The following is a 27,945-nucleotide window of genomic DNA, read 5'->3' as shown; positions in this document are numbered from 1 at the left end:
TCACCACAATAAAAAGGACAAGAAGCATGTGCAACTGCAATCTAAAGTAGTTACCAGAAACGTCAACAGTTGGCTTAGCCACAAATAATCACAGAAGCAAGTGCAGTAACTTAACTACTGCCATTTAGGGGCCCAAGGAAAATCCAGTCATCATGGGGCCCTGCATGTCCTATATTGCACTGACAAAAGATTTATTTTGCGTTTACCTCAAAACAAGCTCTTTTGAATCTGACGTCTCACATCATTATTTACATAACCATTTTTAGTGTATGTTCCACATACCCAGTAAAAAATGATCACTAATAGCGATAGACCCGATTATCGGCCGGGCTGATTATCAGTGTTGATATTCAGTATTTTCGGCCTTTTTGAAGAATCATACAGCCGATAATATATCAATTTAAAAATGTGTCAACTTCAGGAAAGCATTTATTTAAAATTTCACTTCACATAAGAGATTCTGCTGATCCTGGAACTCTCTGCACCTTCTGTTTTTGTTTGAAATTATAACTAAGATAAGTAAAATGTTAATACTGAAAGATATTTTGCAATTTTGGACAACTTTATTTACTGTACAAAACAATAGGTAGCTATTTACTTGTTTAAGTTTGTATTTGACTTTTGAAGACATGCTACTGGCCCTTGAGAGATCCCTGAACTTTTTGTTAGAATTTTAAAACAAAGATGTCTATTGACTAAGATTTTCTTTTCAACTCCAATATTTTCTGAATCCTAAAAGTTGCTCATTAAACATATGCTTAAAAATTCTAAACATTTCAGAGCTGGAGATTTTTTTTGTTTTGTTTGTAAATTTAGATGCCAGTATTTTCCTTAATAGTGAAAATGAATATCAGCTCCAAATATGGGTTATTGGTGTTGTTAGAAAGGTTCCAAATATTAATAGTCATCATTATTATATTTGTCTATTTTCCATATTCTATGTTAAGAATAGTGTGACGTCATTATACTTACCTCTGTGATCGCGCATTGCATTTTGGGTCGATTACTTGTTGCGCAGCGGTTATTGTGCAGTTGGACGCCGCCATGACAGAATGTGTTGCGAGCTGTGGTGATCGTGCGTCTTTGACCAAAAGTGAGTACACAGAGTAGTGTTTTGGTTTACTTTGTATCGTGTTCATTTGTCGCACTACCGTGTGTCTTGTGTGCCTTATTAAGCTCCCGCGCCGATTTGATTGACAGCTCGTTGAGTACCTCTTTGAAGTTCGCTACGTAACTAATTAAGGGTCTTAAACACCGTTTAACTACATAAATGTGTTCTCTTCTGTGTGTTAGACATTAGTAGATAAGTGCACTAGTAGATAAGTGCACTAAAATTCTGTGTGCTTATTTGCATGTTTTGTCCCACTTTGCACGTAATGTCTGCCGTCAGTTTGGGATATTATGCTCTCAATGCGCGGTGCCATTACGCGACGTCCACAATCATGTTTAGTGATGTAAGTTCATTACGTGCGTCATACTTTTGAGTAATTAGCTCATGTTTAGTATGTTGTCCAACTTTTGTGTGTGTTTATAGCTATTCATGTGCCCAGCTAACCATAGTGCTTGTGTATGTGAATTAGTAATGTTGCAGCCCAGTTATTTAGCCAATCAATGTGTGCTATTAAGTAATGCAATACTGTATTTGTGTTTATTATGAGTCACGTATTCACACTCATACGCTGTAGTCACGTATTCACACTCATATGCTGTATTGTTTTTCTGTTTATTGCAGAACCATACATTCAACCACAAACACACACACACACATTCACCATTCACGCTTCCACATGCTTTCACACTCACACACACACACACACACACACACACACACACACACACACACACACACACACACACACACACACACACACACACACACACACACACACACACACACACACACACACACACACACAGATGATCAGACCATGCATACTCAGGATTACAAGCATCCATAGTTAGCCACAGTGCCTGCATCATAGCAGCCTATAAACTAAAGTGCAACTACTGTAACCGCCTCTTGGTGATGTTCCTGGATTAAAGCTGCCAATCCACATCTTCGCTCCACTGTTCCTTTGTGTTCTGACCGACACCCTGAGGGCGAAAAGAGAAATACTACAATTGAATCAAACCTATACAGTCCAAACTTAGCCTCTCCTACAGGTATCCTTAACTACAAATTATTGCTATCGGCCCTGAAATAACCATATCGGTCTGTCTCTAATCACTAAACATGAATATGATCTATGATCAAGCAAAAGTGTGAATTTTAGAAAATTACCTTATTTACTGAGCTTGTTATGTCTAACAAGTGTCTATTTCTACATTCAGAGTACATTTCAGATTGATTTATACATTTTGAATATAGTATATTATAATTATAACTTTGTTTCTGTATACAGTATATTGCGTCTTCCAAAATACTCAAATACATTTAAACAAAATCTTATTAAAATAAAACATACAAGTACCAATAATGCATAAAATACATGTTCATTCATATGTGATTCTTTGTGGTGTCAAACATATGTCCCGCTGGCCAGAACTGGTCTGTCAGAGGGTCAAACCTTGCTGTTGTTCCTAAATTTGTTCACTGGAGGGTGCACATGTTATTTTAATCAGGATTCGATGCAAAACTTTTACGCTCACTATTGTTCAGAAATTTCAGATTACTCTGCAATAAGATAATAAATGGGAATATTTTCAGAATGTGTGTGTAATTATTTGCACAAAAAAACAACAGGAAATATTTTGACCTGTTATTATTTATACCTTATTAGGACATGGTCCGGCACACTTGAGATCCAATTTGGGTGAAAGTAGCTCCTGAATTGAAATGAGTTTGACACCCCTGTTTTAGACCATCTCATATAATGCACCAGTTAATAATAATAATAATAATAAATAAGAAAAAATATATAATTCCTTGCTCTTTCAATCAAATTTTATTAAATTGGTGTACCTAATGTTGTGGCCCATGAATGCCAATGCTGTCCAGGATGTGGAAAATAAAGTGTACTCAACAGGAACATGCAATTAAGAAAACACTCACAAGGGTGCAATACGGAACATAAAATACACAGCTTGTCATAAACCATGAATGGCTTTTATGCGTTGTCGTCATAACAATAACTATCTACAATATCCAACATAAAAAATGAAAATGAATGAAATAAAACGCAAAATGGTTACGCATGGACATATACAAGCTTCTGTGTGGGCTTTGCTGTTGTGAACTTTAATGCCACGTCTGTAATCGACTCCCAATCGACTCTTTTGTGTCCTCGTCATTACATTTACTCGATGTCAGCATTTGCAGAGTGGACTGGCTTGAGATACGTGTCTGAGTTTGGTGCCACGAAATAGCAGCTGACTAGCTAAGGGCAAATAAAAGTAGGCCTACATATCACGTTTACATTATGTATAGAAAATATATTACTAGTTACTGGAAAAGTGGTAAATGTGTTAACTCATTCACTGCCATTGACGGCTATAGAATCATTAGATTTATTTCTATTAGTTAAAATTATTTTTCCACTTTTGTTAAGTTTTTTTTTTGTTGAGTATAAAAACCTAGAAAAAATATTGTACATTTAGAACAGATACAAAATTTATGATTAATCGTGAGTTAACTAGTGAAGTATGCCATTAATTACCCAAAAATGTAATCGCCTGACGCCCCTAATTTTTAATAATCTTTTCTTCTTCTATTTTATTTTTATAATATTTTTAATTATTTATTATTATTTATTAAAAAAAAATATATATATATATAATTTTTTTTTTAATATTTTTTTTTTAAAGAAAAGATTAATAAAAATTAGGGCATCATCAATTAATCACAAATTTTATATCTGTTCTAAATATTTTTTTCTAGGTTTTCATACTCTTGTTAACAAAAGTTGGAACATTTTTAAACTAATACAAATAGTTCAAATGAATTTTTGACGTCTATAGCCGTCAATGGCAGTGAATGAGTTAAAATAAAATAAAACGTAAAACATCTCTACAAATTTTATAGAAAAATCTAAATAAGTACTTTTAGCTCAGTGAAAATGGTTTTTTTTTTCATCTTTAAATTTGCTTCGTTGTCTGCCCGTGAGGTCATTATGCTCCATATCATCGTCATTAGCATTAGCCCCGTCATTAGCATGCTCATCTTTCTTTTTTGACTATGCACAAGGCCGTCTTGTTGCCTCCTAATCACCAAGGGCCGAGAGATTCAGCGGAGAATACCTCTGATGAGCTTGTTCCAGGAGGGCATTACCGCCAGTTAAGTACAAACACCTGGTAAAATATTGGCAATTAGCACATAATTAGCTACTAATGTATTTCTAATCCATAGCGGGCTGTAGATTTGTCTCCTTTTTTTTTTCTTGCATAGACAACACCCCCACTTTTTTTTTTTTTATGTTCTCTGCTGTTATTGTTTTCCTCAGGTATTTGTTTCCCAAGAACATTGACTAAGTGCCCTAGTTCATCATATGCAAATGACTTATTAATTACACATGCATTATGCCCGTTTCCCAAAGACATCAAAGGGCCTGCGAGTCTTCTTCAGATGGTCCCTGTCTGTAGCGAGCTCGCGTTACAAACGCCTGCGTGTGCACTTTGCAGCGAGGCTTTTTCGGGGCACAATAACGACATCTTCAATTAAAAATGTACACAGGAACCTCTCTGCTCCCCAATATTTGACAAACACCTCTGGTGCTCTTTCCTTGTTTAGTCGCTGTAAATAGCAAATAATCACTTGAGCCCAGATTGCAAAAGCGCTGCCGGAAAGAGCTGAACTCAACACACAAAGCAGTCAGTTTGAACTGAATGGGAATGTCTTTAATCCTTTCCAGCCTGCACAAAAAAAAGCCATTACAAATTTTGTGATGTGAATTATTTAATATTTAATAAATTGCTCTCTAAAAACATACTATAATGAAATGGAAAGTAATGAATTGGATAATTTTAATATACGTTTTGCTCCACTCTGTATTTGTGTTGCTTAACTCATTCACTGCCATTGACGGTTATAGACGTCAAATATATATATATTTAGAACAGATATACAATTTGTGAGTAATCGTGAGTTAACTAGTGAAGTCATGTGATTATTATAATATATATTTTTTAAATTAATTTATTCTTTTACAATAAAGAAATAAAAAGATTTTAAAAAAATTAAAACATATTAAAAATTAGGGGCGTCAGGCAATTAATATTAGTAATTGTAATTAATCGCATGACTTCACTAGTTAACTCACGATTAATCACAAATTTTATATCTGTTCGAAATGTACAATATTTTTTTCTCGTGAAGTCATGCAATTAATTACAATTAAAAAAAATTATCGCATGACACTCCTAATTTTTAATAATCTTTTCTTTTTAAATCGCAGCAGGCGATTCAATTTTTTAAATAGTAATTAATTGCATGACTTAAAATAGTTAACTCCCAATTTAAAATACATTTTATATCTGTTCTAGATGTACAATTTTTATTAGTTTAATTAGTTAACAAAAGTGGATTTTTTTATAACTAATAGAAATAGTTCAAAATAATTTTTGATGTCTATAGCCGTCAATGGCAGTGGATATGTTCAAGACAATCAAGTCAAGGCAGCTTTATTTATAGCTACAGTATAGTGTTTCATACAAAATTTACAAACGGAATTCCAAAAAAGTTGAGACACTTCACAAATTGTGAATAAAAACTGAATGCAATTATGTGGAGGTGACAAATTTCAATATTTTGTTCAGAATAGAACATAGATGACAGTTTAAAATGGGAAAATGTTAAAAATTTTAAGGGAAAAATATGTTGATTGTAAATTTCATGGTGCCAACAAATCTCCAAAAAGTTGGCACAGGTAGCAATAAAAGCCTGGAAAAGTCAATTGCACCTTAAAAAAAAAAACAGCTGGAAGACCAGTTACCACTAAAGAGGTCAACTCGATTGGAGTATAAAAAGACCTTCTCGGAGTGGCAGTGTCTCTCAGAAGCCAAGATGGCTAGAGAATCACCAATAGTGGAGAAATATCAGAAAGGTGTTTACCAGCGACAAATTGCAAAAAGGTTGAAGTAATCGTCATTTACAGTGCATAAGATCATCCAAATATTCAGAGAATCTGGAACAATCTCTGTGTGTAAGGGTCAAGGCCGAAAAATCCTTCTGGATGGAAATCCTCTTCAGAGAAGATCTTGCAATTCTCAACACGATAATGCCAGACCGCATGCAGCACCAATTTACAACATCATGGCTGCGTAGGAAAAGGATCCGGGTATTGAAATGGCCGGCCTGCAGTCCACTTCTTTCACTTCTAGAGCACATTTAGCGCAACAAAGAAAGCCCAAGACAGTTGAACAGTTAGAGAGACACGTGTTAGACAAGTATGGGACAGTATTTCTAAACTTGAGAAACTTGTCTTCTCGATCCATGCCTGACAGTGTTGAAAATGGCCTTGTCCCAACTTTTTTGAGATTTGTTGACACCATGGAATTTCAAAACAACATAGTTTTCCCTTAAAATTATAAATGTTCTCGGTCTAAACTTTTGACCTGTTCTCCATGTTCGATTCTGAATAAAATATTAAAATTGGGCACTTCCACATAATTGCATTCAGTTTTTATTCACAATTTGTATAGTGTCCCAACATTTTGGGAATTGGGTTTGTATATGTATGTGTGACACATTATCAAAAGTAGAACATTTAAGAGTTTGGCATTTAAAAGCAAAGTACATAAATAAAAAGTACTACATTTTCTAAAAGGATTGTAACACTACCACATAAATGCTATGTGTTAGCATTCGTTATGGCATTTCTCATTGTGTGTCAGCATTAGCATTACGCTAATGGATTTAAAGCCTAAGCTATGTGGTTGGGATCTATTTTCATGACTAATGCAAAAATGTAGGTTAGACCAGGTGCCCCCACTAGTCTAAATGCGGTATTCTGATTAATATTGTGTTTATGGAATATGAATTGGGAAGTGAAATCCACCCATTCTAACCATCTCCTAGGGCGGCCATTTTGCCACTTGCTATCGACTGAAACTGACATGACAAAATAATATCTGTGTGACCAGAGCGTTGTAAACTGCAATCGGAAGGTGTGGATACAGACAAGGTAAATGGTAGATCTCTGACTCGCACACAAAATCTCCATTGCATCTATCTTATAGTCCAAACAAATGAAAAATCCAATTTGATCAAAATGATCAATTAGAGCACTTACATTGCGCTTTATCTACACTTTACACAATCTCATATTTAGTGTACACCGTTGAAGCAGCGGCGCATCATCCTCTCTGGAATGTTTTTTCTTTTTAGTCTCAAAATAACTTATTTTAAAGTGGAAGTCAACCTTAAATAATTTTTCTACAAGTTAGCTTAGAGCTAGCTAGCAGCTGTTATAACGAGACCTGAGCAACTGTGATGTCATCTTAAGTCGACAGCAAGTGGCAAAATGACCACTTTCTGATATAGATCAAAACTGCTGGATTTTGCTGCTTAACTCCACTTATTCCACTAACACAATATTAACCAGAATACCGTATTTAGACTAGTGGGGCTGCATAGAACATTTTATTGTCAATAATTTTTTGGGGGGTTGACTTCCCCTTTAACATCCAACGCTGTAATGTGGCAACAAAAGACTGTCGACTTAAGATGACATCACAGTTGCTCAGGTCTCGTTATAACAGCTGCTAGCTAGCTCTAAGCTAACTTGTTGTCTCCGGCCCGTCATCCTAGTGTTCAAACTCCTTTTCTTATAGTTGCTGTACATACATCATGCTGGGTTTTATTAACAGTTGAATTTGATACTCACTAGCTGGCGAAATATTCCAATACAAACAATTAAATTGATAACTAAAGTGCAGTCAGAAACACAAGAGTAACTGACCTCTTGCGTCATCATATGCCTTAATTTTGCTCCTGTTAAAATGCTAATAAAGCTGTACTCAAAACCACTTTACCGATACAGAACAAATAGAACCACAGTGTGATAAATTGATATTAAGTGTGCTGTAATCTCAGTTGCGGGTCATCTATTTGCATTTGGTGATACACCTCATGATACAAAAATGCAATTAACTTATCCACTGCCATTAACGGCTATAGACGTCAAAAAAATCATTTTAACAATTTCTATTAGTTTAACGTTTAAAAAAAAAAAACTTTTGTTAACAAGAGTATGAAAACCTAGAATTTTTTTTTTTACATTTTAAACCAATAAAAAATTTGTGAAGTCATGCGATTAATTACGATTACTAATATTAATTGCCTGACGCCCCTAATTTGTAATATTTTTTTTATTTTTAAAGAATAAAATATATATATAAATAAATATATTATATATATGTTTTTTAATTGTAATTAATCACATGACTTTACTAGTTAACTCACGATTAATCACACATTTTATATCTGTTCTAAATGTACAATAAAAAAATTCTAGGTTTTCTTACTCTTGTTAACAAAAGTGGAGAAAAAAACGTTAAACTAATAGAAATAGTTCAAATGAATGTGTGGCAGTGAATGAGTAAAAAAAAAAAAAAACAGTTCAGTATTAATATTTACATAATAAAAACATTTTTTAAATTAAAGAGAATATAAAACATTAGCAAAAGCATTAATGTGTTGCAGATGACAAAAATATGCTTTGCTAGTCCAAATTGTCACGCTCTGACCAACCAATGAGGTCGTTGTGAAACAGCTAGCTGGCCTTGTGAGGCCAATTTGAAATCTGATCGGTTACGGAAACCGTCCCTTTGCTAATAAAGTTACATCAACAAGCACCTCAGATTCCAAAGGCCCGAAGGCAGATTAGATTGACATAGTGGAAATCCACATATAGACATATTAGAAGAAGTCAAGCCAAGAGAAATAGTATGACAGAGAATACATTTTTCATTTGTATTCACCACAATAGGTTGAGAACAGTAGGCCGGGTGCAAACAAACAATTATTCCCGACTACGTCATTAAAATGCCAAACATTCCCACTAAATGGGAGCCGATCTGCCAATGAATCTGCTTTGAGGACGTGATAATGGTGTTTTGGTCTCCCTTGTTTAGCCCCAGCGTCGCTCGCTCGTCCCCAGTGGCATCCCCCTGTTAACGAGCCGCACGGCGGAGTGTGATTTATACGCGCCCTAACGTCTCACATTGATTAGCAATAGAACTGTAATTGGACGCCAGCTTTCAAACCAGAAAGAAGAAGAAAAGGACAAAGAAAGAAAGAAAGAAATGTTCATCTGTGCCATGCTACTGAGGTGGCATGGGATGAGTGTGTGTGTGTATTTGTGCGTGTGCATTCACCATCCAACCCTGAGCTGTTATCAGCCTCCGGTGGGCCGGCCTTGACTGGGTGCTGCTAGCGTAATTAGCGCAGCGTTCGCTTTGATGATAAAACCTGGTAATCGAGCATTCCGCTCCTCCCTTGCCTACCTGATTCTCCCCCCATTTATTGATCTAATCAAAATATAAGCTTTTAACTAATTCACTGCCATTGACGGCTATAAACGTCAACAATTCTTTTTTTAACTATTTCTATTATCCCACTACTGTTAACAAGAGTATGAAAACGTAGACTTTTTTTAAATTTTTTTTTTTAAAGATTAATAAAAAATTAAGGGCGTCAGGCGATTAAATTATTAAAAATTAGGGGCGTGAGGCCATTAAAAATTGTAATTGATCGCATGACTTCAATAGTTAACTCACGATTAATCACAACTTTTATATCTGTTCTAAATGTACAATAATTTTTCTTTTAGGTTTTCATACTCATTAACAAAAGTGAACCAAAAAAAAGCGATTAAATTATTAAAAATTAGGGGCGTGAGGCCATTAAAAATTGTAATTGATCGCACGACTTCAATAGTTAACTCACGATTAATCACAACTTTTATATCTGTTCTAAATGTACAATAATTTTTCTTTTAGGTTTTCATACTCATTAACAAAAGTGAACCAAAAAAAAAGCTAAACTTATAGAAATAGTTCAAATGAATTTTTGACATCAATGGCAGTGAATGAGTTAATAGTCCTTCTTGATTAAATACACTTGGAGGAGAACGCAGACTCTCTCATAACTCTTTTGTATTAGAACACAGTTCGGAATATTTGGATATTTAAATCCTTGACGATTACTCAAGTATCAATCAAGTCGTTTTTAGTTTAGTAGGACAAGGGAGAATATTTGGTAGTTGAAATGGCCTCACTGTAAGGCAATGGGACCATGTGATTTATCCCAGCCAATCAGTAACAACAACTAAGATGATAATAATAATATAAAAATATATCAAATGTACACACTAAAGTTTACTCGGAATTCTTCCAAGTGTAAATTTTACTCTGTTTAGAGTGGGACCAAATAGACTGTGTAGAGTCAAATTTACTGTGTATCATTACAGTTTATGTTGTCATTATATTATGTTGTATGTTGTCATTATTAAACATTTTAGCCGATTTTTTTTCTTATCGCCTATTGATTAGGAGTTAACTGGTCTATTTTCAACATAATTACGTCCTTTTGAGGACCTTTCCAGACTACAAAGGTACCTGATAAAACAAAACAAAAAGTTTCCCCACAATGTCTCTTCCACATGAAGCCACAAGGTGGGGCTACTATTCCCCCCAATCAAGCCCACATTGGTTTTCCAGCAAGGCATTCATTCTGTGAGGTACCTCCCGAACTATAATTTGTCATGAAGAGACCACACATTCTGCAGTTGTCCTCATTACTAAAAAGGTAGCATGCCCCCCCCGCCTCCTCCCCCAAAGGTAACTTCATCAACACGGCAGACAAATCTATCTTAGCTGCTCTATTTATATTTCTGACGCGCCGCCATGATGATTTATTCCACACTCCTGTCAATCTGTCTCTCTAATGGCCAAAGACAGTCTTTTTGGATAAGGTGTGTGTGTGTGTGTGTAGACAGAAAAACACACATCCCGAAGTCTTCAGGCAAAGAGATGTCCTTAAGATGGCCAAGTCAGATGTCATGTAATTAACATGATAGGGAAGGGGGGAAGGCGTGGGGGGTGTGGGGTTCACATTTCACGGGTTATTAATGCGGGCTAATGATGCTGAGATCAACTTGAAGATGTCTGCTAGTTATGTGGGGTTAATCTCCTCATTTTCACCAAAGCCGTCCAGATAAACATCTTTACACACATACACACACACTTGAAACCCCCTGGAGAGAACGTGCGGCAGCGTCCCAACTTCATCAGGAAAAGTTAAGAGGCACCAAAAATAAAACTGCTGTGTATGCATACTTTTTTTCTTCCTTTTTTTTCCCTTCCCTTTTTTCATCATGTAGGCATTGCCTGTTAGAGAGCGCAGCACCACATTAGAGGTTGGGTGCAAAAAAAATGTACGCCTTGTATTCATAAGCTGTAAAAATCTCATAGAAACTTTATTAAGGCTTTTAAAAATATATATATATTTCACATTTTATATAAATTTGGGAAATCATTTGAACCTCAAAATAAAATACGTTTTTAAGCATTATTATACATAACCATACATTGTATTTAATGGTATACTAAATTGTGCGTTTCGTTCGTGACATGACTTTTTTTATTTTTTATTTACTGATTGTCTAAGGCAAATGATAGTGTGTCTTATAATGCATGAGGAGATGCACGTGGAATCTGTTTTGAATGGACTTGAATGGACCCGTGCCCTGTGAAAGGCTAATCAATGCTTCTAATGACATCATTTAGATTTATTTTACCACTTTAAATCCCCTGAGGGGGGATTCAATTTCCACTCGGCTGTTTATAACGTGTCACATACTATGTAATTGTAAATGGAACATAAAATCTATTACATCCAAGTAGTAAATGTAAATGTAGTATGAAAAATATGGGGAAAAAATAGCCTTAAAAAAAAAAAATTGTTTTCTTAATTTTTTTTAACAACCTGAGTAAATTCATTGTCTTTTTTTTATTTTTTTAAACAATAGCCTAAAATTGTAAAGGCTTTATTTGTACAATTTTTTTTTTTTTTTTTTTTAACATGCTAAAACACATTTAAGGATACATTTCAATTGATGCTGACTGGCCCTAATGTGTCACGTCTCCTCGGAACGTAAACACAACATTGTGGAGCAACTAAAAAGTGCTTACAACTTGCTATACCCACACTTTATATGACTGTTTACGTGCTGCTGATTTGGTTAGCGACTGAATTTAACTTTTTAATATCTGTGTGTGCGTGTGTGTGTACAACAGCGTTTATGAACTGTACCCTGTACAGTTACAACCCTTTTTCATAGGAAAAGAGAGGCATTGTGTTTTTGCTACTATAAGACTCATAGGGGACATATTATGGAAAATTGACTTTGTTTTTATACAAATAGTTGGCTCTCTGGAGTGCCTGCTTGGCCGTCAAGTGTGAAATTAAACAACCAAGTAAATCTGCCTATTTCTGAAAATGTCTGAACGAGCCTTTTTTGAATGTTGCCAAATTGAGATGTCACAATGTAGCTAATTTAAATAAGGACCACCCCCACTCTGAGTTTCTCCGCCTATGATTAGATCAGCAAGTGCCATTCATTTGACCTTTTTTTGGGGGGGGGGGGGGACTCTCTACCTTAACATTTGACCACCATGACAATATCCTAGATGGCTTTTGCCAAAATACACAAAATATTTCTAAATGTAATTATTTTGTAGCGGTACGACGAGGTTCGTGTACACTGAAGCTGTTCCTGACTGAATGTGACCAGTGTCTACTTAAAAATGGATTTAGATTTACCATTGAAATCAAGAAAAATTGTGTTAATTAGGAATGTTTGATACCGCTTTTTTTTCCCCAGTCCGATTGGCCTACCAGTACGAATACTCAACTAGTAGTTACTGATATCGATACCAAGTATCAATACCACTAGTACTTTTTATTAGGGGTGTAAAAATGAGTGCGTTAATTTTAAAGTTCCTTTTAACTCTTTGACTGCCAGACGTTTTCAGAAAAGGGATGCCGCCAGTGCCAGCCGATTTAAGCATTTTGACTGATTTTCAAGGTCCACAGAAAATGTTCTGTTTGGACTATGGAAACACACGTACTACCAAATGAAAGATTGGACTTTCATCTTTCATCAGAAAAAAAAAGTTTGTTTCTACCTTATTCCGTTCTTTAGTAATCAACAATAGAAAATGGTTAGTTTGACCCAATTTCGCCTGTGTTGGACCAAAATACGGAGAAATCAAGCTTTTAGTGAAACGATATTATTTCATGCATTCTAGTGAATTTGACACTTCTTTTTGTCCATGAATGATGCCACAAACACCTAAATAGTGCTTTACTTCTATAAAACACTACCACCAAGAATGAAAAAGTGTTTTTTGATAGCAAAATACGTTTATTTACATTCAACAGTGTAACAATTTGACAACAATTTGGCAAACTATTTACAAATGTGTGCAACTGTGGTGCTATTTACAAATATGTGGATGTTTCAACGACAGTTTTTCTTTTTGTAACACTCTCCTGCGTGCAAGGAGACGCAACAGCATTTGCACAAGATTGCCTCTTCGCGTGCGCCACTTTCTTGCCGGCCGTTTTTTTCCGGGGAATAGCAAGTATATACTGCAGTGTGTCATCAAGTCTAATATCAGGATCATGCTACGGTTACGTTACGGTGGTGTTACGTCTCGCTTCCCCGTGTCCTTCAGTTGCTATACCGGGTTGGTAGGAGATGTTCTGATCCATTTTATCCACTCCATTCATGGTGGCATCGTAGTCCAGAAACAGTGTCTTCTCCGTGATCAGACTGTACCCGCTCCTCCGATGAATATGCATTGGACTCGGGGTACTCTTCATTGTCCGATCGAATGTCCGCTTGTGCAGCTCCGCGTTTTCCGGCCTTAGCAGCGCTAGCCGCGCTAGCCGCGCTTTGCCGGTGGGGCTTACTACGTGTTCATAACAGTCACGTTGGCGTAGAGCTCGGAGTCATCTTCATCATCATCATCAATCTGCATTGGTCGATGCCAACTCTCCATCGCCCGATCGAATGTCCGATTGTGTAGAAGTACCCGGCCGGCTATTGTGCGCGTTTTCCGGCCTTAGCAGCGCTAGCCGCGCTTAGCCGTGAGGCTTACTACGTGTTCATAACAGTCACGCCAAAGCTTCCAACTTTGGCGTAGAGCTCGTTGTCATCATCATCGTTGACATCAATGCGCTTTTTAGTATTGATTGATGCTTTCCGTCTTTGAAAAAAATGCTCAAGCTGAGCTGCTTGTAACCGGTTGCTTGGTCAAGCCATTGTGGCTTGGATCAGCCATTGTCTCCTCAACACTCTAGCTCCGCCTCACGTCTTCTACTGACGCCCACGGTGGGCGGCCCATCCAACCTTGTGCAAAGAGAGTCATCGCTGCCCTCTAGGGGCCAAAACGAGTCTTTGACTAATCAGATCAGCCTGATACTTTCAGCACAGCTGCCCAAGGCTTTCCTGCACCCGTTTTTGAAAAAAAAAAAAAAAAAACATAGGGGACGTCTTTTAACGTCCTCGGCGCCCTTCCCTAGGTTTATGCTAAACGTTTTATAACGTTTATGGCAGTCAAAGAGTTAACACCACACATTTTTTTGATTTTGTGATTTGTGCGATTAGTGATTGCTCCTTACTTGGAAAGCCTGTAGTGGGGGAATTACAGCAGACACGTCCACGTCGAAATTTAGCAGAAATACATTTACTAATGCATATATTTGTGGAGACTGGGGTCAAGTTGTATTTTACAATTTTAAATATGTGCAGAATTTCACACTTTTCTTCATGTTAAAAATTTAGATAGCTGTTCACTCATTCACTGTCATATATAAACATCAAAAATTAATTTGAACAATTTCTATGAGTTACATTTTTTCCCCCACTTTTGTTAGCAAGAGTATAATAAATAAATAAGTAAGTAACTAATAAATAAGAAAAAGTTTTGATTTATCGTGAGTTAACTAGTGAAGTCATGCGATTTATTACAATTAAAAAATAATCGCCGGTTGATATGATTATTAAAAATTAGGGGCGTCAGGCGATTATATATATTTTTTACTTCAATAGTTAACTCACGATTACGATCACGATTCACAAATTTTATATCTGTTCTAAATGTACAATAAAAAAATCTAGGTTTTCATACTCTTGTTAACAAAAGTAGAAAAAAATGTTAAACTAATAGAAATAGTTAAAATTATTTTTTGACGTTTATAACCGTCAATGGCAGTGAATGAGTTAATATGAAAAGAAAAATGCACTGAGCTCTCACTGTCTTACAAATGCAAATATGCCATCCAGTGGCAGAAAGATGACCAACACAAATCAATATCACACTTGTTTTTTACAGTACAATAGATCTTTTAACTCTTTGACTGCCAGACGTTTTCAGAAAAGGGATGCCGCCAGTGCCAGCCGATTTAAGCATTTTGACTGATTTTCAAGGTCCACAGAAAATGTTCTGTTTGGACTATGGAAACACACGTACTACCAAATGAAAGATTGGACTTTCATCTTTCATCAGAAAAAAAGAGTTTGTTTCTACCTTATTCCGTTCTTTAGTAATCAACAATAGAAAATGGTTAGTTTGACCCAATTTCGCCTGTGTTGGACCAAAATACGGAGAAATCAAGCTTTTAGTGAAACGATATTATTTCATGCATTCTAGTGAATTTGACACTTCTTTTTGTCCATGAATGATGCCACAAACACCTAAATAGTGCTTTACTTCTATAAAACACTACCACCAAGAATGAAAAAGTGTTTTTTGATAGCAAAATACGTTTATTTACATTCAACAGTGTAACAATTTGACAACAATTTGGCAAACTATTTACAAATGTGTGCAACTGTGGTGCTATTTACAAATATGTGGATGTTTCAACGACAGTTTTTCTTTTTGTAACACTCTCCTGCGTGCAAAGAGACGCAACAGCATTTGCACAACAGATTGCCTCTTCGCGTGCGCCACTTTCTTGCCGGCCGTTTTTTTCCGGGGAATAGCAAGTATATACTGCAGTGTGTCATCAAGTCTAATATCAGGATCATGCTACGGTTACGTTACGGTTTCGTTACGTCTCGCTTCCCCGTGTCCTTCAGTTGCTATACCGGGTGGTAGGAGATGTTCTGATCCATTTTATCCACTCCATTCATGGTGGCATCGTAGTCCAGAAACAGTGTCTTCTCCGTGATCAGACTGTACCCGCTCCTCCGATGAATATGCATTGGACTCGGGGTACTCTTCATTGTCCGATCGAATGTCCGCTTGTGCAGCTCCGCGTTTTCCGGCCTTAGCAGCGCTAGCCGCGCTTTGCCGGTGAGGCTTACTACGTGTTCATAACAGTCACGCCAAAGCTTCCAACTTTGGCGTAGAGCTCGGAGTCCTCATCATCATCATCATCAATCTGCATTGGTCGATGCCAACTCTCCATCGCCCGATCGAATGTCCGATTGTGTAGAAGTACCCGGCCGGCTATTGTGCGCGTTTTCCGGCCTTAGCAGCGCTAGCCGCGCTAGCCGCGCTTACCGGTGAGGCTTACTACGTGTTCATAACAGTCACGCCAAAGCTTCCAACTTTGGCGTAGAGCTCGTTGTCATCATCATCGTTGACATCAATGCGCTTTTTAGTATTGATTGATGCTTTCCGTCTTTGAAAAAAATGCTCAAGCGTGAGTTGCTTGCAACCGGTTGCTTGGTCAAGCCACAATGGCTTGAACCAGCCATTGTCTCCTCAATACTCTAGCTCCGCCTCACGTCTTCTACTGACGCCCACGGTGGGCGGCCCATCCAACCTTGTGCAAAGAGAGTCATCGCTGCCCTCTAGGGGCCAAAACGAGTCTTTGACTAATCAGATCTGCCTGATACTTTCAGCACAGCTGCCCTAGGCTTTCCTGCACCCGTTTTTGAAAAAAAAAAAAAAAAACATAGGGGACGTCTTTTAACGTCCTCGGCGCCCTTCCCTAGGTTTATGCTAAACGTTTTATAACGTTTATGGCAGTCAAAGAGTTAATTTTAACTCAATTTCATGAACTACAAAATTACTTTATCAATGACTAAAAGATGCAGCCATATTTCTATCAGTTTAATATTTTTTCCCAGTTGTATGTTAACTCTTTTACTGTCAAAAACGTTAAATAACGTTTTAGTAAAAACCTACGGAGGGGCGCCAAAGACGTTAAATATATAACATAATTTTTTGGGGGAAACGGGTGGAGGAAAGCCTTGGCCAGCTGTGCTGAAAGTATCAAGCAGATCTAGTTAGTATAATGACTCGTTTTGGCCCCTAGATGGCAGCGATGACTCTCTTTGGACAAGATTGGGTGGGCGTCAGTAGAAGACGTGAGGCGGAGCTAGAGTGTTGAGGGGACAATGGCTGATGAAGCAACAATGGCGACCGGTTGCAAGCAGCTCATGCTTGAGCATTTTTTTCAAAGACGGAAAGCATCGATCAATACTAAAAAGCGCATTGATGTCGACGATGATGATGATGGTGACTCCGAGCTTGACGCCGAAGTTGGAAGCGTCGATGCGCGACTGATCACGTCATAAAGTCTCACCGTCTAGCGATGCTAACGCCGGAAAACGCGGAGCACAACCGAGCACTTCTGCACAAGCGGACGTTCAATCGGACAATGAAGTGTACCCCGAGTCCAATGCATATTCATCGGAGGAGCGGGTACAGTCTGATCACGGAGAAGACACTGGTTCTGGACTACGATGCCACCATGAATGGAGTGGATAAAATGGATCAAAACATCTCTTACAACCCGGTGTAGCAACTGAAGGACACGAGGAAGCGAGACGTAACGAAACCGTAGCATGATCCTGATATTCGACTTGATGGCAACACACACTGCAGTATATACTTGCTATTCCCCGGAAAAAACGGCCTGCAAGAAAGTGGAGCACGCGAAGAGGCATTCTGTTGTGCAAATGCTGTTGCGTCTCCTTGCACGCAGGGGAGAAAAAACAAAAAGAAAAACTGTCGTTGAAACATCCACATATTTGTAAATAGCACCACAGTTGCACACATTTGTAAATAGTTTGTCAAATTGTTACACTGTTGAATGTAAATAAACGTATTTTACTATCAAAAAACACTTTTTCATTCTTGGTGGTAGTGTTTTATAGAAGTAAAGCACTATTTAGGTGTTTGTGGCATCATTCATGGACAAAAAGAAGTGTAAAATTCACTAGAGTGCATGAAATAATATCGTTTCACTAAAAGCTTGATTTCTCCGTATTTTGGTCCAAAACAAGCGCATTTGGGTGAAACAAACCATTTTCTATTGTTGATTACTGAAGAACGGAATAAGGTAGAAACAAACCTTTTTTTTTATGATGAAAGATGAGAGTAGTATGTGTGTTTCCATAGTCCAAACAGAAAATTTTCTGTGGACCTTGAAAGATCAGTCAAAATGCTTAAATCGGCTGGCACTCACAGCATCCCTTTTCTGAAAACGTCTGGCAGTCAAAGAGTTAACAAGTGTATGAAAATTTAGGAAAAAAATGATTGTACATTTAAAACATATATGAAATGTGCCAATTAATAGTGAGTTAACTATTGAAGTCATGCAATTAATTAGGATTAAAAATGTTAATCGCCTGACACTACTTTTTATACATAAAATGTCCCAAAAATCCAATGACAGCTAATTTTACAGAAATACGTATACAGCCCAATATAGCATTTTTCATTAACATTGCATGAAATGAATGGCAATTTTCTATTCTTCTAATTTTAGCTCCTGATCGTAAAACGGCCCCCCAGCCTGCATCGCGAGGACCAATACCTTGAAATAAGCCCTGGAATCGGCCCGATACCGATACCCTGGTGTCTGTACACGTCCATCCCAAGTGGCAATGATGGGAATCTTAAAACTGTGAAACTGTACATGACATAGATGTGTTTTTTTTTCATGGAACAGTAGGAGTAGTGTCCACAGGGGAAGTTTTCAACGCAAACATTGTGCCCCCTTGACTCTATGGGTGTGACGTGAGGGTCCGACGACATCAAAAACGAGTAAATGTCAAAGCTCGTGATGACTTTATCACGAAGGCTCTGATCATTACATTGTCATTAGTTACCTCGGATGCTTGCTCCTCGTTAATGTAACACAAACAACAGAGGCGGGGGGGCGGTCCTGCAGATAAAGCGGTGCTGTTTAATGAGGGTCCGCATTTGCATACTGGCCTCCACCCCCACGTGCAGCCCCTTCTCTCATTTATAAAAATAAATGGCGGACTAATAAAGTCCACTCCCGGCCCCGCAGCCCACGTTGCCGCCACGGTGCGGGAAACACAATGCGCTCTCTCAGGAGCGCCGAGAACCTATTAGGCAGCATTCTCATACGGCGGCCCAACATTTGTCATATTAACACTCAAGCAAATGACGTCTATTGTTGAGCACGCCACAATCACACTCTTCTCATGTGGAAGTTAGCGTCCGTGTTGAAAGTCAGCCTATGAAACAATTCGAGCACTTAGAGAAGTCACATTTAATTACATCTCCCATCAACCCAAATAGAAGTAAAACGGGAGTGCGTTTGATTTTTGAACTAGTTTGTTATCTTGATTGCGTGTAATTGTACAGGATACCACCCGAGGCGAGAATGTCTTTTTTGTTTTTGTTTTTTGCATTATTGAAAAGCTTTGATTTTGGCGAAGAAAAGATTGCGTTTGATTGTGGGACAATTAATAGGAAGGCTTACAGTTAAGTGTCAGCTAATGAAGCCTGTTTAATATGCTGCCCTGATAGCATGCGGTGCTCACTATTATCATCACAGCCCAAACTAGTAGAGAGGTCAAGACACACCCCCTTGGAGGAGTGCTTTGTCTACTCAATAAAGAGTGTGTTTCCTGATGCCTAACGGTGTACATGCACCACTGATATCAATCCACCCAGGACCACCAGCGGACCCTCACTTACTCACTTCCTTGACTCGCTCCATCTTTCCTTCATGCTCAAATTGACACTTGGTGCACAGGCGGGCGGGCGCGGTGTGGGGGCCCTCAGCAGCCTCCTGAGATGTGGCCCAGCTGTCAGCCGTCTAATCCAGTCCAACGTCCCCGCGAGTCGGGTCTCGACGTCTTCGGAAGGCAGGAGGGAACAAACGGCGCCTTTCGTCAAACGCCCGCTCTGCTAGTCAAATCCATCTAGATGGCGCTCCATAAATCAAGTGCGGCCACCTTCAAAGACGACCTCATGTTATTGTGTAAATGCTGAGAGGCAAGTGTTCACGTCAATATTACAATCTTTTTGGTTTGCCTCCCTGCTTTACTAAAGTCACCAAATATGGTTCCTTGCCTTATCAAAAGGGCTAATCAATGTTTTGAATAAGATCATTTTGATTACAGTAGCTTGTGTTCACATTTATAGACAATTTAGTGACTTCAGTGAACCCAACGTGCATGTTTTTCTAATGTGAAAGAAAGGCTGGAGTTGAGATTTGCACCTAGAACCTCAGAACTGTGAGACAGACGTACGAATCACTAGGCCACTAGTGTTTGTTTTGCCATTTAAAAAGTTTTCTTTCTTCCTTTCATGCAAGCAGCTCCACTCATTCCCTTTAAAATATTGTATGGGTTTCAAATTAGTATTAGGGTTTCAAAGTAGAGTTTTAAACTCGGGTTAGGGTTTGTAAGTAGGGTTTCAGTCGGAGTAGGGTTTCAAAGCAGGGTCACAATTTATAACAGTGGCTATAAAATTATTGGTTAAAAATTAAATTGCCAAAAATAAAATGAGTGACCTTAGTTTTCAAATTAGGGTTTCAAACTGTGGTTGGGGTTTCAAATTGGGGATTTAATATATGGTTAGGGTTTCAAAATAGGATTTCGAATATGAAACCCTAATTATGGTTTCAAACTATGGTTAGGATTTCAAATGGGGGTTTTAAGCTATGTTTGGGGTTTCAAAGTAGGGTTTCAAAACAGGATCACAATTTTAAACGGTAGCCATAAAATTATAAATAAAAAAAAAATCCAATGTGTGACCTAGGTTTTCAAAGTAGGGTTTGAAATTAGCGTTTGAAACTATGGTTAAGGTTTCAAATCAGAGTTATAATCTATGTTTGGGGTGTCAAATTGGGTTTAAAACTAGGATTAGGGTTGGGATTTAAAATTAGGCTTTCAAACTATAGTTGAGGGTTTTAAAATAGAGTTTTAAGATGATTAGGGTTTTAAAGGAACAGGGTTTCAAAGTAGGGTTTTAAACTAGGGTTAGTGTTTCAAGATAGAGTTTCAGAGTAGCAGTATGGTTTCAAAACAGGGTCACAATTTAAAACAGTGACTATAATGTCAAAATGTCAGTTTTCAAGGTAAGGTTTGAAATGTGCGTTTCAAACTATGGTTAAGATGTCAAATTAGGCTTTTAGTCTTGACTGGGGTGTCAAAGTAGCGTTTCAAACAGGTTAGGGTTTTAAACTAGGGTTGGGGTTTCAAACTACAGTTGGGGTTTCAAAATAAAGTGTTAAGCTTAGGGTCTCAAATTAGGGTTAGGGTTTCAAAGAAGACTTTTATATGAGGGTTAGTGTTTTAAATTCAACGCACACAGAGGCACGCACAGTCTTTGAAATTGCGGAAGCAGAAATAGAGTCCATGCTAGTCCAGAAGATTGAGGCACTCAAAGTATGTTTATATAAGGAACTGCAAGCAGACCTCCACGGAAGGATGATCTAAATTTGGCCTGGGCAATCACAGATCACCGCTGTGAAGTTGGAACTTGGAGGCCGCCTTCCACCGCAAGTGTTCATGTCCGTCTGTGCAACCCACCCACCCCCCCCCCCCATAATTATAATAATAATGTGTTGAATTAATTTCTACAATGATTTATATTTATGAATGATATATAATGACATCCACCACGGATATATGAGAGGTGCCTGCACCTTGATCACATTGACAAAATACATAACCTGCGCCACAACTTAGACCCACTTTCACCTAGTCTAAAGTCTAGTCTACTTTCTGTCACCAAATTGTCAGTTGCACCGGGGCCTCCAGCATGGCGCAGCAGCATCTGGCAAATTCCAACACGGTAAACTAGACTTGCACCAGCATGAAAATGAAGATGGGCCAGTTTTGTCGCCGAGCGCATGTCCACTGTCTACCAAAATAGAGACCAACAGATGTGACATGCTTTGAGCAAAATACACTTTTAACATCTTACGAAGGGTTGAACCGACGAGTTTATTAATCATTTGAATAAATCATCATCTAGCTTAGCCTCAGTGGAGCAAACTGTTTGTGTAGTACTACCACAAGCATACCTTTTAAAGATATAGCAAAGAGAGACGCGCTAATGGAATGTTAGCATTGAACTGAAGTATGAGGCATCGCCACGTCATAATTAAGCAGACCCGACAGTCAGGCTGGTCTTTAAAAAAAAAAAGAAGAAGCCAGTCACATGTTGATCTTCCTGCTTCTAATAAGCTTGCCATAAAATATTGCCTCCTCAACATTTAATTTGTAGCTGTCTATCACTCCTGCGTCTAAAAATGTGAACAAAGCACATTGTGTCTTTGCATGCAAGTGTTAGCATTGTTGCCATGGAAACAAGTGTTAAAACATTGACACAAGCTTCTTTCAAGCAGTTTAGATGTAGTAATGTGGACACTGTTCTCTGCGATCATCGGACCTGGATTAAAATCCTCTACTATTAACATTTTTTATAAATCTAGGTATTTACATGTATTTGATAACACAAAGGCTGGGGGGGGGGGGGGTGGACTTGCTTGTTTTAAATTATGGATGTATTTCTGTGTGGTTCTTGCATGCTCGGGGCACTGACGTGGGCACGCGTGTGTGTGTTTATTTTTTTCTTGTTTCCCGTACCTTTTGTACGTTTCCCTACGGCATTCCCAATATCAGTATTCCCGTAGATGTTTGATGTATTTGAAGGCACGTTGGCATACCTTGGAACATGACAGTAAACATGGCAGAAGCTTTTGCTCCTCAGAGGAGCAGCCATTCGCGTCACCCCCATCACAAGTATGTGACGGGTTTACAAACCAAACCCGTCGGGCCACATGGTCCCTCGGGGATCCTCTGTTCGCTCTTTCTCTCTCTCTCTCTCTCTCTCTCTCTCTCTCTCTCTCTCTGTAGCGGTGCTGTGTTGACTCCCTGGAAAGACAAAAGAAGGAAAGCTGACACCGGATGCAAAACACAGGCTCGTGACAAGTTATGGCACCCGCTTAACTGCTTATCTGACCCAGCAACAGTACATGCGGCGCAGATATCCTATTCGAATGTTTTCCCTGCGTTTCATTCCCTAGAAAATCACTAGTGTCTGTTTCCCGCATGCTTCCCAGGGGAAATTAAGAGGCGCACTATGTATCTCTGGAGGAATCCCACCAAGAATGAGAATAAAGGAGGCAGCTTGAAAGAGCAGTGTTGGCGTGAGCGAGTTATTGGGCTAGCAAAGGGATTGCCGACACATCAAACTACGGCGCGGCTGTTGAACAAGGCACAAACTAGCACCATTTACACCTGCCATCCTGACACTGAGCATATAGTGTCGGGATGAGCTTCGCGTCAGAGAGGATTCGACACTTGTGCAACATGCTTACACGAACGTTGCGCACAGGTTCCTAGCAGAAGTCATTTGTACTATAGACCTTTTCAGTTTCAGCTAGCTTTGATGGCAACAAAAGTGAAAAACAGGGTAGAAAGATAATGATGATTTAGCCTACTTCTCTCCTGCTGTAGTTTGAACGTATGAAGTGACAATTGAGAAGCTTATGTGAGGTAAATGTCCGGTGGCTGTAATTTACATTACAACAGATTAGCTGATTCAAAAATAGACAGTTAAAATGGTTACTGAGGGACTGGCTAATTACAAACAAGCTCTTTTGACCCTCAAATGGATAGCATGCTGTAGGGCTACCGTTAACTAGCAGGCTAGCCATTGACTACGTTGAGGTCAAAATTCCGGCTTCTGCTTGTGTATTTGTAGTGTGTTTCGTGGGACGCGCGGGCTTATATATCGTATGTGTGTATATATAAACATTGTGGCATTTTCACCGCAGAGGCATAACGCGAAAATGCAGCGGAAAAATCTATATATTCTAGTTAGGCTCGCTTAGTGATTAGCAACGTAAGAAGGCCACCATTACATCTCGCTACGGTGACTTCCTGTACTCAAAAGACCAATATTCTATATAGTTGTTAGGTAGAGCATGCACAATGAAGGTATTCCACTTACGCATTTTTATGACTAGAAAGTTAGGTTAGAGTAACCCAGGGGTCTTATTAAGGTTTTTAAAAACACGAATACTGTATGAGTATTTTCTGGGTTTTGTGGACATTTACATGCATGTAAACAGTCATTGTTTTGCTAAATCACGGAAAGATGCCCCAAGCAAACGTTTTAGAAATGCCTGTAAGAAAATGTCTTCCACAAACCTGATAATGGAGGTTTGTTTCTCAGTGTGTAATGCAAATTTGGGTTCAATATGTTGCCCAAGAAAACTTTGACAGTGGACAGTTGGGGCTGGGATTTGAACTAGACAACCTGCTCTCCCAACTGAGCTACAGCCACAAACGTAGGAAGCAGAAGTACCGGCTCACCCCAAAAAAATGCCGTTATCTAAGAAAAGCTACTGAAGGAAAGTAACAGTATTTTTACTTTTTACTCCCCACCACTGCCTACAAGCACCATCCATTTTCTAACAGGAAAGCCCAGCATTCTGTACCTAGGCGAGTGGCGCATCCTCTGAGTTTTGTTGTCTTTTCAAAAGTGCCGGAGAATGCCAGGAAGCCAACTCTAGGGGGTGTAGAAGGAGTCGCAGGCTGGTTCAATGAGGTCAGGATGACAGTGAAGAACAGATGAGGTGTGTTTTGTGGTGGAGGACCGGGGCGAAACTAGGCCAGTGTCCAGACTCGGAGCACCAAAGCCCCCCCCCCCCCCCCCCAGGTCCCCGGATGCTCCGCGTCAGCCCTCTGACAGGACTTCATCTGGGACGTCAACATAGAGTTTTTCACCAGCAGACGCTCCTCTGAAGAATACCCCTCCTTCCGCTTCCTCCTCCTCCCCCTCCTCAGCAGTCAGAGTTTTGAGGAGAAATGCTCTCGTTACAATAAGGAGGTCACATGGCATGGGACCTGAGGCTTTTGAGTGCCGCCTCCTCTTCCTCGACTCTCTCAAGACTTTCCTGCAAGTCGTGTATGTGTGTGTGTGGTTTTTATGCCTGCGAGTAGAAATGCGGTAAATACAAATGTTGACTCCATATTGTTGATTTCTACTCTGAAAGACAAACTTGCTGTCAGACTTCATCAAGCGCTTTGTTACTTTTACATTAAAGCCTTGTTAGAGATATAAAACCTCAGACGGGGGGAAGAGAGTCCCTGGTGAGTCAAGCCGCTGAGAACATCCTTAAACTAAACAACCTTCCAGTGGGAGCTCTTCTTCTCTGAGGATAGATGTTTAATTATCTCTGATTGTTTAGTCTCGGGGAGGAAACGCTTTCACTCCCTCTCGTTTGTCTTAAAAAGCACGTGTGTATTTATGGCAATGACTTGAAAATGAGCAGTCGGAGCTCTGTGTCTAAAAAATGTGTTGTTTTGCTAACGCACTTGCTAGGTAGCTGTGGATTAATTGTGTTGGCCTAGCAGATTGGAGTTACACAGCTGACTCTGGTCGCCATTTTGGACAGAGATGTCTACTGTAGTTGAAGAAAATTTCATGTAACATGCTTAGAAAACGGTGGTGGTGGCTGGATGACTCAGTAGGTAACATCAGGATGCATCAGGAATGGGAACCAGTGTGATCTTTAACCACAGCTATATTGATAACCTGCTAACATATTTATTAGCAGCTACCAGTATGGGTAGATTTTAACCCCTTGATGGATAATCTTGACCCAACGTGCTGGGTCAAATCCTCAATGCTCGATAGGTAACCCATTATCGGCTCGGTCACCTTTGGTCCCAGCGCAAGCGATTGTAACTCATGATGGTAGCAGCAGGAAATGCATCCAAATCATTGGGAGAAGTTTCATCATGCTACAAGGCAATAACCCAAAACACACTGCCAACACAACAAAAATACTTCAGCATGGGGAAAAAGAGGAGGGACCAGGTCAATCGCCAGATATTAAACCCAATGGAGCATGCATTCTACCTCCTGAAGAGGAGACTTAAGGGAGAACCCCCCCAGAAAAAGAACTGAAAGATACTGCAGCTAGGCCTGGTAAAGGATTCTACATTTATTTTTAATTAAAATTTCTTTAAAAAAAACATCAAAAACGAACAAACCACCCTAAAAAAGGCTTTAAAAAAAAATCAATGCAGTATCATGTCTCATGAAAAATCAAGTTTTTCTTCTAATTGTTTTGACAGAAAATCTTAATATTTGCACTTTTTTATTTGCACTTTTTTATTTGCAAGACAACTTTTTCCTCAAATTATTGCAACATTCGACTGGCACAAAAAAATTGGCCCTGGCGTTTTAAGTTAGGCCCACCGACCCGGCCCAGCCCGACTTTTGCCTGACATGTAGTTCTGCCACTGATGTTTATTGATGATGCTTCAGTTTTCCATCGATATTTGAAATGGATTAATGGACTGGTCCTTCAAAATTGCAGGCCAGTCTCTTGTGATAAAACATGAGGAAATAATAATCAAAAAGCACTGCATTGGCCCCAAAAGAGGCCGGCCCACCGGGCATCTGTCCTAGTTGCCAGATGGCCAGTCCAGCCCTGATTAAAACCAATTTCTTGAAATGGAAAAAAATTAAACTGGGAAAAAAAGGCCTTTTTCATCTTAATTTTACAAACTTATTGGAAGATTGCAAGTAGTTACTAAAGAAAAATCTTTCTGAAGATCATGATTTTCTAAAAAAGAAAAAGGAAAAAAAATGTTTTTCTTGTATGAATCTTTTCTTTAAAAAAATTAATACAAACTTTTCTTGTATCCACATTTTGTCTCAAATATAACTTTTCCTGCAACGTTCTGACTTTTGTGAATACCTCCATTACAATTTTTCTCTTTACAATTTCTCATAAACTTAGTATTCATTTAAATGTAGCGTGTAGCCCTAATATTTGTTGCTCTTTCAAAGGCCTAAATTATAGAACAGATTGTATTTTTTCCCTTAAAAAATAAATAAATTGGTGCTTCTCATTGAGTGTAATGATTTATATTTGTGACCCATTCATCACATGGTCCCACCTGATGCCAACCTCCCGACTATGACGCTAACTAGGCCAACAATTTCCCCGCGTGAATATGTATTTTTTAAGCAGAATGAAGTGATAATTCATCATTATTTAATGATGTTGTACGTCACACGGCGAAGGCGACGGCGACAGCCGTGCGCGATATTGATCCACTGGCTCCCCTTAACTTCCTCCATATTTGCGCCTCTTCTGGTGCCCTCTTATCTCATGCTCACCTTTCTGCTTCTCCTCTCCTTTATGACACTCGGAGCTGGCACACGTCCCGCTGTCTAATGAAGGTGTGTGCGTGTGGGCGGTGTTTAGGGAGGTGAGACCTTCTCTGGGATACACTAATCAGCTCCCGACCAAGAAGGCCCAGGCCGGACAGGTGAGTGGAAGCACATGGTACAACCCCTTTAGTTTGAGGGTCATCTTTTATGTCCCAGTCGGAACCAACCACCCTGGCAAATGTCCTCAGGTCCTAGTTATCCTGGAGGGGAGGAAGGGGTGGCTCCGAGGGAGGGAACTGAGCAGATGCGCCACCAAGGGAGCCCCCCCCCCCCCCCCCCCCAGAATGTGCCTCCTGCCTGCCTCGTGTGTGTTAACCTTTTCTTTTAATTAACGCCGTCCCGGCTCTGGGCTCCCGCCACCATGGTCCGGAGAGAGGTTCCTTGGGCTTATGCAACTGTCAGGGACGTGCGGGGAGAGTCACGGGGGAGCTGCGGAGTCTGTGGGCTGGTGAGAGCGGAAAAGGTGAAGAAGGGTGAGGAGGAGGAGGAGGAAGCTGGGATGAATAATGCGCG

At 39.1% G+C, this 27,945-nt stretch overlaps 1 protein-coding gene across 2 annotated transcripts in view; it reads left to right on the top strand.

Annotated features, from left to right (window-relative positions):
• Nucleotides 1–1,026: 1,026 nt before the first annotated feature.
• The window catches only part of LOC147181162 (zinc finger protein 521-like), a 205,092-nt gene continuing 178,173 nt past the window's right edge, over nucleotides 1,027–27,945 (top strand). For both annotated transcript variants that reach the window (XM_086082040.1, XM_086082038.1), the window contains exons 1-2: nucleotides 1,027–1,093; nucleotides 27,414–27,530. The gene's annotated coding sequence lies outside the window, so the exon portion shown is untranslated. The remainder of the gene's footprint in view (nucleotides 1,094–27,413; nucleotides 27,531–27,945) is intronic.

Source organism: Leptonotus elevatus, chromosome 1 (assembly GCF_054856555.1).
Source record: "Leptonotus elevatus isolate MCC_2025b chromosome 1, RoL_Lele_1.0, whole genome shotgun sequence".
NCBI lineage: Eukaryota > Metazoa > Chordata > Actinopteri > Syngnathiformes > Syngnathidae > Leptonotus > Leptonotus elevatus.
The sequence above is the reverse complement of the archived record's forward strand: the minus strand, read 5'-3'. Positions and strand labels throughout refer to the sequence as shown.